This window comes from Macaca fascicularis, chromosome 6, assembly GCF_037993035.2.
Source record: "Macaca fascicularis isolate 582-1 chromosome 6, T2T-MFA8v1.1".
Taxonomy (NCBI): domain Eukaryota; kingdom Metazoa; phylum Chordata; class Mammalia; order Primates; family Cercopithecidae; genus Macaca; species Macaca fascicularis.
In genome coordinates this window covers 56,255,669-56,271,368 of record NC_088380.1, presented here as the reverse complement: position 1 = coordinate 56,271,368, position 15,700 = coordinate 56,255,669, and positions in this window count along the sequence as shown.

Sequence of the window (15,700 nt, the reverse complement as noted above, 5' to 3'; positions counted from 1 at the left end):
AACCTTAACAACCTTTGCACATACTTGAAGTGATTCTTTCATTGACGGAAACAAATTCAAAATACTCATCATTGTCATAATAATCTACTTCCATTAACTGAGCAACTACCATGTGCAGCATCTTTTCTTTAACCCTGGAAGTAAATTCAAGTAGCAACACACATTTGTTCTGCCCCCAAAGAACTTGTCCTCTTGGTCAAAATAGCAAGGACTCTGCATGACACAACTCCAAGGTGGTCATTTACATAGAATACAACATGAGTGGTGTCACCTAGAGCTATGCACCTCATAGCCCTAGATGGGATATAATCAGGAAAATGACAACTATAAATGCATATGTTAAGAAATAAAATACTAACAAGTTATGCAGCACACATTAAGAACTCAGTAATCATCCATTAAATGAACTGTAGCAATTGTCAAAGAGACAAGTCATCGTGAGTTTCCCAGTTAAGAGCCTTGAGAGGAAAATGGACTTCTGTGTTCTTTAGCAAGGAGCCCTGTGACAAACAATGATGCAGTGAGAGATGTTTGACTAAGACTTGGGTACCAAAGCCTGTGGCCAGAAAAGTATATCCTTTTGCACTCTTATTCAGAGCATCTTTCTGCAATGATGTCACTTCTCTTCTGTACCTTCTCAGAATGAAGCACATCTACAGACTGCATTAATTTTGGGGAGGCACTGATCCTGGCCCAGTGGTGGTCAGCGAATCGTTTTTGAAATCCAGATCTACTGCAAATGACACATACTAAAAACAAAACAGTGGCTGCTGGCGAATACCTGTTTCTAAGAGCACACTTCAGTGCTCACACTCTGAGTTAGCTTGTATGTGTGTGTATTTCCCCCACAAAACGGACCTGACATTTCATGAAACTAGGACTGCCAGCAGTGGGTCCAGCTCTAAAAGTGCCCATGAGCAAAACCTTGACCTTTTCCCCAGCTTTCCCAGAAGAGTCTCCACATCCACCATCAGACTTCATCTTGTGCAGTTGCTTTATTTCTTCTTTCAATTTTCTCTCTCAGCAGGCTGGACTTGGCTGCCAGCCAGCCTGCACTGAGAGGCCAGCATGCTGATTTGGTGCTACTGCACTTTTGTTTTTGTACAGAATCGTCCACAGAGGATGGGTTTCATTTTGCTAACATAAAAGTGTGCTCCCCTACACCTAGGCTGTCGGTGTATTTGCACCAGCACATACATGCTTGAGCTGCTCCTGAGTGAAATATTTCCCCAACTATACTAGCTTGGAGTCATAGGATTTCCACATGATATCATTGTATCCCTCACCAACTGAGCTAAGTAGATTTGTCTCTATGAAAATTTTTAGTTTGAACTAATGTGCCATGGACCTGCAAAAATCAAAATCTGTTCATAAGTGTACCATTTTCATATCCAATAGCAATACATCAGTATCTTACATTATTTTGAGGGAGGGTAGGGATAAAACAGGTACTGTTTGTATCTGTTTAAATATTAGATCATCTAGATCTTTCAAAAATCAAAACAGTCTCTTGCTATAATATCAGATAATAATAATAACAATTGGCTTCCATGGTTATTTGATATTGGTTGTATGGCCATATTTCCATTAGCACTTAGTTATGCTGAAATGACAAAAAAATTAATGATGTCCTGAATATTTAGGAACTTGTCATTGAATTAGTTATTTTGGATTTCTCTCTGAAGTGTGCATTGGTGGGTCATCTAAGGTAACTAGTTTTGCTTTTCTATAATGACATGGTAAATAAAATATTAATCATTGACATGAAGGAAGTTGATTTCTCTTTGGCAGTCATGCTGCAGGATATCATCAGCCTGTTGGGTATTAAGGATACTCATCACTGATCATTGAGATTGACTTAAGAGTATCCTGGCTTGACAATACGTAGGGGAACAAGTAACTGATAGGCCACCCCATACAACATATAGACAGTAGCTGGGAGGTTCACACCCCAGTGATGGAGAAGGTAAGGAGACTCCTTCTCCCAGATGACCTGTGACTTTGCTCAAATGGAAAGGAAAAAGCCTGTTCTTAAAGTAAAAATCTCAGCATAGACTATGCTATAATTGGAATGTGTCCCTCACAGTTTCTGTGTTGGAAACTGTGTTAGTCTGTTCTTTCACTGCTATAAAGAAATACCTGAGGATGAGTAATTTATGAAGAAAACAGGTTTTATTTTGGCTCACAGTTCTGCAGGGTGTATAGGAAACATGATGGCAGTATCTGGTGAGGGCCCCAGGAAACTTCCAGCCACGGCAGAAGGCAAAGGGGGGAGCAGGCATGTCACAGGGCAAGAGCAGGGGCAAGAGAGAGAGAGAGAAGGGGGAGGTTCCAGACTCTTTTAAACAACCAGTTCTCACATGAACTGAGTAAGAGCTCACTCATCACCACAGGGATGGTGCTAAGCCATTCATGAGGGATTTGTCCTCATGATCCAATACCGGCCACTACTCCAAATCTTATGTTGGGAATTACATTTCAACATGAGATTTAGAGGAGAAAAACACCCAAACGACATCATTCCACCCAACCCCCTAAATATCATGTCCTTTTCACATTGCAAAATACAATCATCCTTTCCCAATAGTCCCACAAGGTATTAACTTGTTCCATCATCAAGTCCAAAGTCCTAAGTCTCATCTGAGACTTAACTCCTTCCACTTATCAGCCTGTGAAATCAAGGACAAGTTATTTACTTCCAAGGTACAATGGTGATACAGGCATTGAGGAGATATTTTCATTCCAAAAGGAGATATTTTTATGCGATGGTGATACAGGCATTAAGGAGATATTTTCATTCCAAGAGGGAGAAATTGAACAAAAGAAAGGGCCAGTAAGCCCTACATAAGTCTAAAATCTAGCAGGGTAGTTATTAAATCTTAAAGGCCCCAAATAACCCTTGACTCCATGTCCTGTGTTCAGGGAACACTGGTGTGAGGGATGGGCTCCCAAAGCCTTGGCAGCTCCATCCCTGTGGCTTTGAAGGGTGAAGCCCCTGTGACTGCTCTGATGGATTAGGGTTGAGTGTCTGCAGCTTTTCCAGGCTCAGGATTGCAGCTGTCACTGGCTTTACCATTCTCAGGTGTTAAGGGCAACGGTCCCCTTCCCACAGTTCTGTTAGGCAGTGACCTGGTAGGGACTGGGGACTCTCTGTGGGGGATACAACCCCAAATTTTCCCTTAGTATTGTCCTAGTAGAGATCCTTTGTGAGGGTTCTGCCTTATGGCAGGCTTCTGCCTGGGCACCCAGGCTTTCCCATACATCCTCTGAAATCTGGGTGGAAGTTTCCATACCTCCTTCAGTATTGCATTGGTGACCCTGAAGAAGTAATACCACATAGAAGCCACCAAGGCTTACAGCTTGCACCCCCCCACCCCCAGAGTGGCTATCTGAGGTGTATCTGGGGCCCTGTGAGCTGAGGCTGAAGCTAGAGCTGCTGAAGCTCACGGGTTGCAAAGAGCAGTGTCCTGGGGATGAGTAGGGCAGCATAGCCCTGGCCCTGGCCCTGGACCCTCAAACCATTCTTACCTCCTGGCCTCTTGGCCTGTGATAGGAGGGGCTGCCTCAAAGATCTCCGAAATCCCTTTGAGGCCTTTTCCCCATTGTCTTGGATATTAGCACTTGGCTCCCTTTTAGCCATGCTAATCCTTCTAGCAAGTAGTTGCTTCCCAGTCTGTTCAGATTATTTCTCTATCACAGGGCCAGGCTGCCAAATTTCCAAAGTTTTACACTCTTACTCCCTTTTAAATCTAAGTTTAGATTTTAAGTCATTTCTTTGCTTCTTTTATCTGACTATAGGTTATTAGAAGCAGCCAAGCCACATCTTGAATGCTTTGCTGCTTAGAAATTTCTTCTGCCAGATACCCTAAGTCATCACTCTTAAGTTCAACCATCCACAGATCCCTAGAACATGGACACAATGAAGCCAAGCTCTTTACTAGGGAGTAACATGGGTGACTTTTACTCCAGTTCCCATAACTTCCTTATTTCCATCTGAGACCTTGTCAGCCTGACCTTCACTGTCCATATTTCTATTATTATTATTATTATTATTATATTTCAATAGTTTTGGGGAACAAGTGGTTTTTGGTTACATGGATAAGTTCTTTAGTGGTGATTTCTGAGATTATGGCATGCCCATCACCCTAGCAGTGTACACAGTACCTAATATGTAGTCTTTCATCCCTCACTCCCTCCCACCCACCCATCCCCACACCTAGTCCCCAAAGTCCATTCTATCATTTTTATGCTTTTGCATCCTCACAGCTTAGCTCCCAGTTACACATGAGAATATATGATACTTGGTTTTCCATTCCTGAGTTACTTCATTTAAAATAATGGCCTCTAACTCTGTCTAAGTTGCTGTAAGGGCCATTATTTCATTCCATTTTATGGCTGAGTAGTATTCCATGCTGTATATATACCACATTTTCTTTGTCCACTTGTTAGTTGATAGGCATTTAGGTTGGTTCCAAATTTTTGCAACTGTGAATTGTGCTGTATAAACATGCATGTGCATGTCTTTTTCATATAATAACATTTTCCTCTGGTTAGATACACAGTAGTAGGATTGCTGGATCAAATGGTAGTTCTACTATTACTTATTTAAGGAAGCTCCATGCTGTTTTTCATAGTGGTTGTACCAGTTTACCTTCCCACCAGCAGTGTAAAAGTGTTCTCTTTTCAACACATCCACACCAACATCTATTGGTTTTTGATTTTTTAATTATGGCCATTTTTGCAGGGGTAAGGTGGTATCTTATTATGGTTTTAATTTGCATTTCCCTGATAACTAGTGATTTTGAGCATTTTCTCATATATTTGTTGGTTGTGTGTATATCCTCTTTTGAGAATTTTCTATTCATATCCTTTGCCCACTTTTTGATGGGATTATTTGTTCTTTTTCTTACTGATTTGTTTGAGTTCCTTATAGATTCTGGATATTAATTTTTTGTTGGATGCATAGTTTGTGAATATTTTCTCTCACTCTGTGAGTAGTCTGTTTAACCTGCTGATTATTTATTTTGCTGTGCAGGAGCTTTTTAGTTTCATTAGGTCCCATTTATTTATTTTTGCTTTTATTGCAATTGTTTTTAGGGTCTTAGTCATAATTTGATCACCTAAACCAGTATCTAGAAGAGTTTTACTAATGTTATCTTCTAGAATTTTTATGTTTTCGGGTCTTAGATTTAAGTCTTTAACCCATCTTGAGTTGATGTTTGTATATGGTGAGACATGAAGATCCAGTTTCATCCTTCTACATGTGGCTTGCCAGTTATTACAGCACCATTTATTGAGTAGGATGTCCTTCTTTGTTCGTTTGTTTGAGATAGAGTCTCACTCTTGTTGCCCAGGCCGCAGTGCAATGGCATGATCTTGGCTCAATGCAACCTGTGGCTCCTGGGTTCAAGTGATTCTTCTGCCTCAGCCTCCTGAGTATCTGGGATTACAGGCACCCACCACCATGCCTGGCTAATGTTTGAATTTTTAGTAGAGATGGGGTTTCACCATAGTTTTACTATGTTGGCCAGGTTGGCCTCGAATGAGGCTGATCCACCCACCTTGACCTGCCAAAGTGCTGGGATTATAGGTGTGAGCCACCACACCATGCCTGAATTTGATGTCCTTTCTCCAGTTTATGTTTTTGTACGTTTTGTTGAATATCAGTTGGCTGTAAGTATTTAGCTTTATTTCTGGCTTCCCTATTCTGTTCCATTGGTCTACAGGCTTATTTTTATACCAGTACCATGCTGTTTTGATAATGATAGCCTTGTAATATATTTTGAAGTCAGGTAACGTGATGCCTCCAGATTTGTCCTTTTTGCTTAGTATTTCTTTGGCTATGCAGGCTCTTTTTGGGTTCCATATGAATTTTAGGATTTTTTTTTTCTAGTTCTGTGAAGAATGATGATGGTATTTTGATTCTAAATGTGTTGAATCTGTAGATTGCTTTTTCCAGTATGGTCATTTTCACTATATTGATTCTAACTATTCATGAGCATAGGATGTGTTTCCATGTGTTTGTGTCATCGATGATTTCTTTCAGCAGTGTTTTGTAGTTTTCCTTGTAAAGATCTTTTACCTCCTTGTGTAACTATAATTCTAAGTGTTTTATTTCTTTGCAGCTGTTGTAAAGGGATTCAGTTCTTGGTTTGATTCTCAGCTTGGTCACTGTTGGTGTATAGCAGTGCTGCTGATTTATATACATTGATTCTGTATCCTTAAACTTTACTGAATTTGTTTGTCAGATTTGGGAGCTTTATGAATGAGTCTTTAGAGTTTTCTAGGCATACAATTATATCATTGGTGAACAGCAACTGTTTGACTTCCTCTTTTCCAATTTGGATGCCCTTTATTTTTTTCTCTTGTCTTATTCCTCTGGCTGGGACTTCAATACTATGTTGAATAGAAGTGAGGAAAGTGGATATCCTTGTCTTATTCCAGTTCTCAGGGGGAATGCTTTCAATGCTTCCCCATTCAGTAGGATGTTAGCCGTGGGTTTGTAATAGATAGTGGATTAGTCCATTTCCACACTGCTATAAAGTACTACACTACACAGAGTAATTTATAAAGGAAAGAGGTTTAACTGACTCAGTTTTGCATAGCTGAGGAGGCCTCAGGAAAGTTACAATCATGGCAGAAGGGGAAGCAGGAACTTCTTACATGGTAGCAAGTGAGAAAGAGTGAAGGAGGAACATTTATAAAACCATCAAATCTCATGAGAACTCACTCACTATCATGAGAACAGAATGAGGGAAACTGTCCCCCAGATCCAATCACCTCCCTCCCTTGACATATGGGGATTACAAGTCCCTCCCTCGACGTGTGGGGATTACAAATAGAGATGAGATTTGGGTGGGGACACAGAACAAAACCATATCAGATAGCTTTTATTACTTTGAGGTATGTCCCTTTTATGCCAATTTTATTGAGGGTTTTTATCAAAAACAGATGTTGTATTTTGTCAAATGTTTTTCCTGAATCTGTTGAAATGATCATATGATTTTTGTTTTCAATTTTGTGTATATGATGTATCACATTTATTGACTTGTGTATGTTAAATCATCTCTGTATCCCCGGCAGAAACCCATTTGATCTTTTTGATATGCTGCTGGATTCAGCTAGCTAATATTTTGTTGAGGATTTTTACGTCTATGTTCATCAGGGATATTTGCCTGTAGGTTTTTTTTTCATGTTATGCCTTTTCCTGGTTTTGGTATTAGGCTACTACTGGCTTCATAGAATGACTTAGGGAGGATTCCCTCTTTCTCTATCTTTTGGAATAATTTTAGCAGGATTAGTATCAGTTCTTTTTTGAATTTCTGATAGAATTCAGCTGCGAATCCATCTGGTCCTGAACTTTTTTTGTTGGCAGTTTTTAAATTACTAATTCATTCTTGCTGCTTGTTATTTGTTCAGAGTTTCTATTTCTTCCTGATTTAATCCAGGAAGGTTGCATATTTCCAGGAATTTATCCATCTCCTCTAGATTTTCTAGTTTGTGTGCATAAGGGTGTTCATAGTAGCCTTGAATGACCTTTTGTATTTCTATAATACAATTGTAATATCTCCTATTTCATTTCTAATTGAGATTACTTGGATTGTCTCTCTTCTTTTCTTGTTTAACCTCACTAAGGGTCTATCAATTTTATCATTTCAAAGAACAGCCTTTTTGTTTTATTTGTGTTTTGTATTTTGCTATTTCAATTTCATTTGCTCCTGCTCCTATTTTTGTTATTTCTTTTCTTCTACTGGGTATAGGTTTATTGTTTTTCTAGTTCCTTGAGGTGTGACATCAGGTTGTCTATTTGTACTCTTTCAGACTTTTGGTTGCAGGCATTTAATGCTATGAAATTTCCTCTTAGCACCACTTTTGCTGTATCCCAGAGGTTTTGATAAATTGTGTCACTATTATTCAGTTTAAAGAATTTTTCAACTTCCATTTTGATTTAATTGTTGACCCAAGGATCATTCAGGAGCAGATTATTTAATTTCCATGTATTTGTATGGTTTTGAGGGTTCCTTTTGGAGTCAGCTTCCAGTTTTATTCCACTGTTAACTGGAAAGATACTTAATATGATTCCAATTTTCCAAAATTTATTGAGACTTGTTTTGTGGCCTATCATATTATCTATCTTGGAGAATGTTCCATGTGCTGATGAATAGAATGTATATTCTGCAAGTGTTGGGAAGAACGATCTATAAACATCTGCTAAGTTCATTTGTTCTAGGATATAGTGTAAGTCTATTGTTTCTTTGTTGACTTTGTCTTGATGATCTGTCTAGTGCTGTTAGTGAAGTATTGAAGTTCCCCGCTATTATTGTGTTGCTGTCTATCTCATTTCTTAGGTCTAGTTGTAATTGTTTTATGAATGTGGGAGCTCAGTGTTAGGTGCATATGTATTTTGTATTGTAATATCTTCCTGATGAACCAAGCTTTTTATCATTATATAATGTGCTTCTTTGTCTTTTTTCCCCCAGTATTTTATTTGAGTTGATGATTTGGGCTATAGGCAAATAAGGGAGGTATCCCAAGCCAGGAACTGGTTGTGGCTAAGGTAGGTGTATAGATTTAATACCCAACGGTGGAGTGAGGTCGCAGCCTTGATGAGGGTGGCTGGGTGAGCTCTCAATTAGATGTATTGAGGTTTGATAGGGTGAAGAGTGGGAGATACCTCAGCTTCCCAGACAGTCAAGAAGGAAAACTGTTCACTTAGCAGCTTTACTCCTCTCCCAGTGTTTCAGCTATTCAGGTCAGACTGGCACCTCTTTTCATCTGTAGGAATGTTGATGTTCCAAGTAGGGAGGAATTGTGATGGTGCCTCTCATGCAGGCCTGAATCTGGGGTGTGCTCTTCTTGTGGGGCTGTGCTCACCCTAGATTTGTCTGGGAAAGCTGCCTATAGGTGCCTCCATGGTGTGTTTCTGTGAGGAAAGCCCCAAATGTGTCCAAAGTGGAGTGCCAGGGGTGAACAAGGACTCCTTTGCCAAGCCCCTTCATGATCCCAGAGGCTGCCTGCCTGTTGGGGTGTAGGTGCAGACTTTCCCTACTGTGCCCAACACTGCAGTTGTGCCTCTGCTATAAGAAACTTCCCACCAGTGAAAGGATCTGGAACACAAGGCCTGCTGTTCAGATTCTTTTGTCCCCTTGGGGTGATCCCTTGATGTGGTACTCCTCTCCTTCCACTAGGTACTCCTCTCCTTCCATGGGGCTTCCTGAGAGCAAGAATGAAGTGATTGCTATTGCTCCTCTGGGCCTAACCACCCAGGCTGCCAGGCTCCAGGCTGGTGTGGGGAATGTCTGCAAAGAGTCCAATGGTGTGATTAGTCTTTAGGTTTCCTAGCCATGGATATCAGCACCTGCTCTGATGGAGGCGGCAGGGGAATTATGCAGATTCTGTGAGATTCCTCGGTTGTAGATAGGTTTAGTGTGCTGGCTTTCCCAAATGATGGTTATGCTAGCAGTGAGATTGTCATGTGGACAGACTCAGAACCTCTGGTTAGCCAGGGTGTTGCAGGCAGCAGTCTTACCTGCTGTTTTCTTTTTCCTGGGAGCAGGAAAAAATAAAGTGTTATTCTGCCAAGAGTTACTGTAATGGCCTGAGTTGGTTGTCCTCCAGCCAGGAGGTGGTGCTTTCAAGAGACCACCAGCTGAGTTATTAGCAGTGGGATTTAAGCTTGCCCTAAATTGGCCAGGGTAAGTTTCTGGTTTCTCAGGTGACAGGCAGGGCCATAAAGCTCACAAGAGTTTATGTCTTTTGTGTTTAGCAACCAGGGTGGATAGAGAAAGACCATTGGGTCAGGGCGGGTTAGGCAGGGCTGAGCTCAGACTCTCCCTGGGTGGGCTTTTACCATAGCCACTGTGGGTATGGGGATGTGGTTTTCAGGCTAATGAGGTTATGTTACAGAGGGGAGTATGGCTGCCTCTACTGTGCAATAGAGTCCATATGGGGAGTGGGGAATAACTTGTAGCTGTAGGCCTCTCTCAGCTACCAAGCGGTTGGCAAGGCCAGTCTCACACCAACAGTGTCCTGCTACCAGTGCTGAGTTTAGATCCAGGCAGCCTTCACACAGAACCCAGACCTGCCCCAGGCCATAAGCTTCCCTGATGAAAAAGCAAGCATGGCTTTCAGGCCCTGCCCCTCTTTGTCTGCCCATAATGGCAGCATCCAGTTCCTGCACTTGTATCTGCAGCAGTTTCCATTTTCCCCCTGGGTTCTGTTTAAGGGAATTCATGCCCACTCAAAATTATCACAAAATTTAGTTGAGAGCTTCTTTCACCCTGCAACCCCTCCCTAAGTTCACTGGCTGCCTTCGCCAAGGACCCCTGTGATATATAGTCAGGAATAGCTTCCCTGGGCTCCAGCCGGAGACTGGGAATACCTACAAGGCTCTTCCTACTGATGCTTCTACTTTTTTATATTTCATGCCACTCTCTAATTCATTCCAGCTGTAGGTAAGGTTGAAACCTTCTCCTGTGATCTGGATTTTCAGATTCCTCAGTGGGGATGTATGTTCAAGGGTAGACTCTCCCCATCTTCCGCTCTGGGAACTCACAGTTTTTTGCCTGTCTCACAGAGTTTGCCATGGCATTCTCTTAAAGGACATGTGAATTCTTTCAGTTTTCCTGGAAAATTCCTGCAGTAGTTCTTGGAACAACAATTCACAGTGTGAATCTCTTCACGTTTCTCTCCTTCCAAGTGGGAGAGGCACTCTAGCACTGCTTCCTATCCACCATCTTGTGAAGAGAACACATAATGTCCATATTTCTATCAGCACTTCAGCCCACACCATTTAACCATCGAAGAAGTTTTAGACTTTCCCTGAACTTTCTATCTTCTTCTGAGCCCTCCAAACTTCTGCCCATTACTGTTTTAAAGCCACTTCCACATCTTTGGGAATCTTTGTAGCAATGCCTCACTCTTCAGTATCAATTTTCTGGATTAGTCTATTCTTGCCTTGCTATAAAGGAATACCCACGGCTGGGTAATCCATAGAAAAAGAGGTTCCTTTTTGGCTCATGGTTCTGGAGGCTGTACAGGAAGCATGGTGCTGGCATCTGCTTCTGATGAGGACCTCCGGAAGCTTACAGTCATGGTGCAAGGTGAAGGGGAGCCAGCATGCCACACGGCAAAAGAGAGAGAGCACGAGAGAGAGAACAGAGAGGTCCCAGACTCCTAAACAACCAGATCCCACATGAACTAACTGAGCAAGAACTCACTCTTCACCACGGGGACGGTGTTAAGCCATTCATGAGGAATGCATCCCCATGATCCAATACCTCCCACTAGGCCCCACCTCCAACATTGAAAATCACATTTCAACATGACATTTGGAGGGTACAAATATCGAAACCATATCCGAAACTTAATCCCAACACAACAGTGTTGGGAGGTGGGCCTAATAAGAGGTTATCGTGTCATGAGGTCTTTGCCCTCATGATGATTAATGTTGTTATTGTGGAAATGGGTTCCTGATAAAAGGATGAAGTTTGATCCCCTTTCTCCTGCTCTCTCACCTTCTGCTATGGGATGATGCAGTGAGAAGGCCCTCACCAGAGGCTTGCCCTTGATCTTGGACTTCCCAAACTCTATGCCATGAGTCAAACAAAGTGCTTCTCTTTATAAATTACCCAGTCTGTGGTATTCTATTACAGCCACACAAAATGGACTAAGACAGATGATTTCTTGCTTTTTTATTGTCTTATTTTAAATTTAGCTTATTATTTATTTTTATTTATACTTTGCCTTGAGGCCCTGTATGACTCTGACTGGGTAGTGGAAAAAGAAAGTGCATAGATAAATATTTCAGGGCATTATCTGGCAATGCTCCTACTCTCAGAAATGGATTTTTATATTCCAAAAAAAAAATACTTGCACTTTAATCTACACGTTTTATCTGACTATTTCCCTGTTCCTGCAGATGGAAGTAGATACTGGGGAGGAAATTGGATCTCTGTCCTGAATTTATGTCTTCTACGATTTGTTCTCATTCACAAGCTACATTTGACTGTGAGAGCCATACTTTACTGTATTCCAAATGTAGAATAAATGGGGTTATGACTATCAGATGACGTTTTCACTAACTTGATCTGAGGGTCATTACTTGGTTCAAGGTTAACTATACAATCAGTGAGGTTTTTCTATACCTCACCTCTTTGACTCAATCAAATTGAGACCCATGGCATTCTTGCCCAACATCAAGAAATAAGGAGAAAAAGCCATTGCATCATTTCTGGTGGCCTTATTAGGCATATACTAGGAATGCTACAAGTTTTCCCCATCATAACTATTAATGAAAAATTTCCCAGCATTTTTAGGAGTTCTGTTAAACTTTGCTGTAAGGGAACTACTTAGACTTTTGCAAATAATCTTAACAGCAGGTGGCTTTCAAAATTCTAGACTCTACTTGAGTGAATTCTCATTAGGAAAACAAGTGAAGTACCCATCGATTTATGTACTAAACAACAATGTTTGACTTCTGATCTCAAGTGTATACACTTGAACACAAGGGAAAAAACCAACAAAGGTGAATAGGAAAGAAAAAAAAACAATACTTGGGAAAAAGCAGGAATTTCATAGTGCAGAATCCTGTTGTGTTTTTCTTTTGAAAATATCTGTGTGCAGAAAACATCTGCACTTTGGACTGATTTCAAATCTTTACTTAATCACATTAAAATCAAGGCTACAGTAGCTCTGCTAAAGAAATGTAATGCTTAGGCAGGTAAGGGATAGTCAGTTGAAGAAAGAAAGGGTCAGGTAATGGAAAGTCATCTTTAATCTCCCTCCTTTGACTCAACAGAGGGAAGCCCAATTCTATCATGAAAACTTGGGACATAAAATTGAGACCAGTAAACATTCTTAGGCAACTCAGAAAGAAAATCCGTAATTAATAATGTAGACATCAAGGCAGGAATCATGTGATCCTGAGGTACCCAGATCAGTTCAGCTATTTTTCTCTCAATTTAGAGACAAAGGGAGAAAGGAAGGCCTGGAAAAAGCTAGGAGCCAGATTACAGCTCCTACTGCCTTTAGGTAAGATACTACTCACCTCTCCCATTGTTAATATCCAATCCTTGAGAGGTTTCTTCCTGACTCTACAATTTTTCAGCTGCAAGGTAAATAGACTCATTGCTGGGAAAGAATTAAGACTGTAGGATGTAATGACTTTTACAGCAGGGTACAGACTTTCACATTGATATCCAGAATTTCTGGTCACGTTTGAAGGAACCAGAGATGAACAGAGAAATAGATCTGATTTAGAGACCTAAAATCCACCTCTTGGAAATTTGATATGGGAAATTGGAAGTCTAATAGGAAAAGAATAAAAAAGATAAAATATTTTGAAATACCTCCTGATATAGTTTGGATATTTTCTTCCTCCAATTTTCAATTTGAAATTTGATCCTCAGTGTTGCAAGGGGTCCTAGTAGGAGTTGTTTGGGTCATGGAAGCAGATCCCTTATGAATGGCTTAATGCTCTTCTGGAGGGATTGAGTGAGCTCTCACTCTCAGTTTCCATGAGATGTGGCTGCTAAAAAGAGTTTGGCACTTCCCTTCCTCCCCTTATCCTTTTCTCTTGCCATATGCCTGCTCCCCTCCACTTTTTACCATGAGTGGAAGATCCCTGAAGCCCTCACCAGAAGCAGATAATGGTGTTGTGCTTCTTATATAGCCTATAAAATCATGATCCAAATAAACCATTCTTTATAAATTACTCAGCCTCAAGTGTTTTTATTGTTGTTGCATTTGAAAGAAAAAAGGAGGGTCTTGCTGTGTCACCTAGACTGGAGTGCAGTGGTGCAATCACAGTTCACTGCAGCCTTGACCTACTTGGCTCCAGAGATCCTCTTATCTCAGCCTCCTGAGTAGCTGGTACTAAAGGTAGGCACAACCACACCCGGCTAATTTTTTTATTTTTTGTGTGGAGATGGGGTTTTGCCATGTTGCCAAGGCTGGTCTTGAGTTCTTGGGCTTAAGTGATCTGCTTGCCTTGGCCTCCCAAAGTGCTGGGATGGGCCACTACATCTGGCCAGAAATTTTTAAAAATAGCAATGCAAAGGGACTAAGACACCTCCGAATTTGGGCTCCATTACCAATAAGTAAATTTCAATTTGATATCTACATCGAACCTGGCATTAGATTTTAGTCACAAGGCTGAATCTGTGAACAAGGAAGGCAGGATCTAGAGGAGGTACAGGAGAAGTCTGTCCTTTCTGACCTTGAGAGATAAGGAAGAAGACATGCAGGTCCTTTCTCTAGGTTTAAGCCCAGAGGTCACTGGAGAGGTTCAAGGGTGTCCAGAGTGCAAGCAAGATCCAAGGGAGGGCTGATTCCTGTGGGGTGCTCCACAAGGAAATAATGAAATCTAGAGAAAGATCAGCAAATGCCCAGACCTGAGCTAGGATATCAGCAGGACAAGCAGGATCCAGAAAGTCGTCACTATGGAGACCGAGAAAAGCACATGGCTCTCTGGACCTTTTCTTCTCTACTATGATATATCTGATACCATCTTGCAGAGAGGCAGGGAACAGAGTGGAACTTTGAGAAGCTGATTATTTTTATCAAAGGAAAGCAAGCATTACATAATGGTTGATTTATTAGATTCACTTTTTGACTCATGAGGAAGCTCAGAATAGTTTTTAGGAAACTGTTCAATTGCAAGTACTGTGGGAAAACTTACAAAATTAAAATATGTGGACTGCTTACTATAGGCTATTGGTAACATCCATGTAAGACAGGTATTGTCACCTCATTTTACAGACAAGGTTACTAGAACCTGGTAAGGTAAACTCACTTCCCCAAAGTTACATGCTCAGTGAGTGGAAGAGGTAGAAACTTAGCACAGGTTATTCTAATGTCAGATCTCACACTCAGCTACTATGCTATGCCGTCTTCCTTGTATTGCACTGCAGAATATCCAGAACTATTTCTAAGCCACATCATGTATTGTTATCAAATGGCCTGTGAAGCAGATGCTCTTGCTGGGACAGTTTTTTAAGACCTCTCTCTATTGAATTGGGACACTGCCTGGAAGTTGTTCAAACTCTGCCTTTTGAAATAATATTGATGATTAAGAAAACTTGCCCTGAGTAAACTAACGTTAGGGCACAGGTAAGTGTAACAGGAAAATCAAGAGAGTGACTATGTAGGAAGTATTGAAGATTTTTTTTTTCCCTACCCCTAGGAAAATTTTCAATGAGTAACTTGGAAGGGCTATTTTTAAGAGAATGTAGCCATTAAAGCCATTTCAAGAGCCCTAGAAGGGTCTTTTTGTTATTACTTCCAGATATAACTGAGAGTGATTTTGGGTTACCTAACTGGTTAGGGATTTAGCCAAGAACTGTCAGGTAGGGAGCAAGGGATTCCAGATACCCGGCACAGGCTGGTAGTGAAAGTAACTACTAGGGAGGACCAAGAGCAGCAAACTCAGTAGGTTTGACTGGTTCTTACTCATAAGAAATGCAGGAAGACTTGGGGATCAGGGTCATGGAATCTCACAGTTGAGGGAAACTGACTCCAAGAGTAAACTACTAGTTTGAGAAGCTATGAAAAGCAGAGCTGCCACTGCCACAGACAGTTGCCCAGAGCTTCCTCTGGAAGTTGTAGGAGAAAAAACTACTGAGAGTACAGATTGAAGATACCACTGATGAGAGGAATCACAGGCAGTAGCCAAGAGAAAGAGAGGTAAACTCATGCAAGT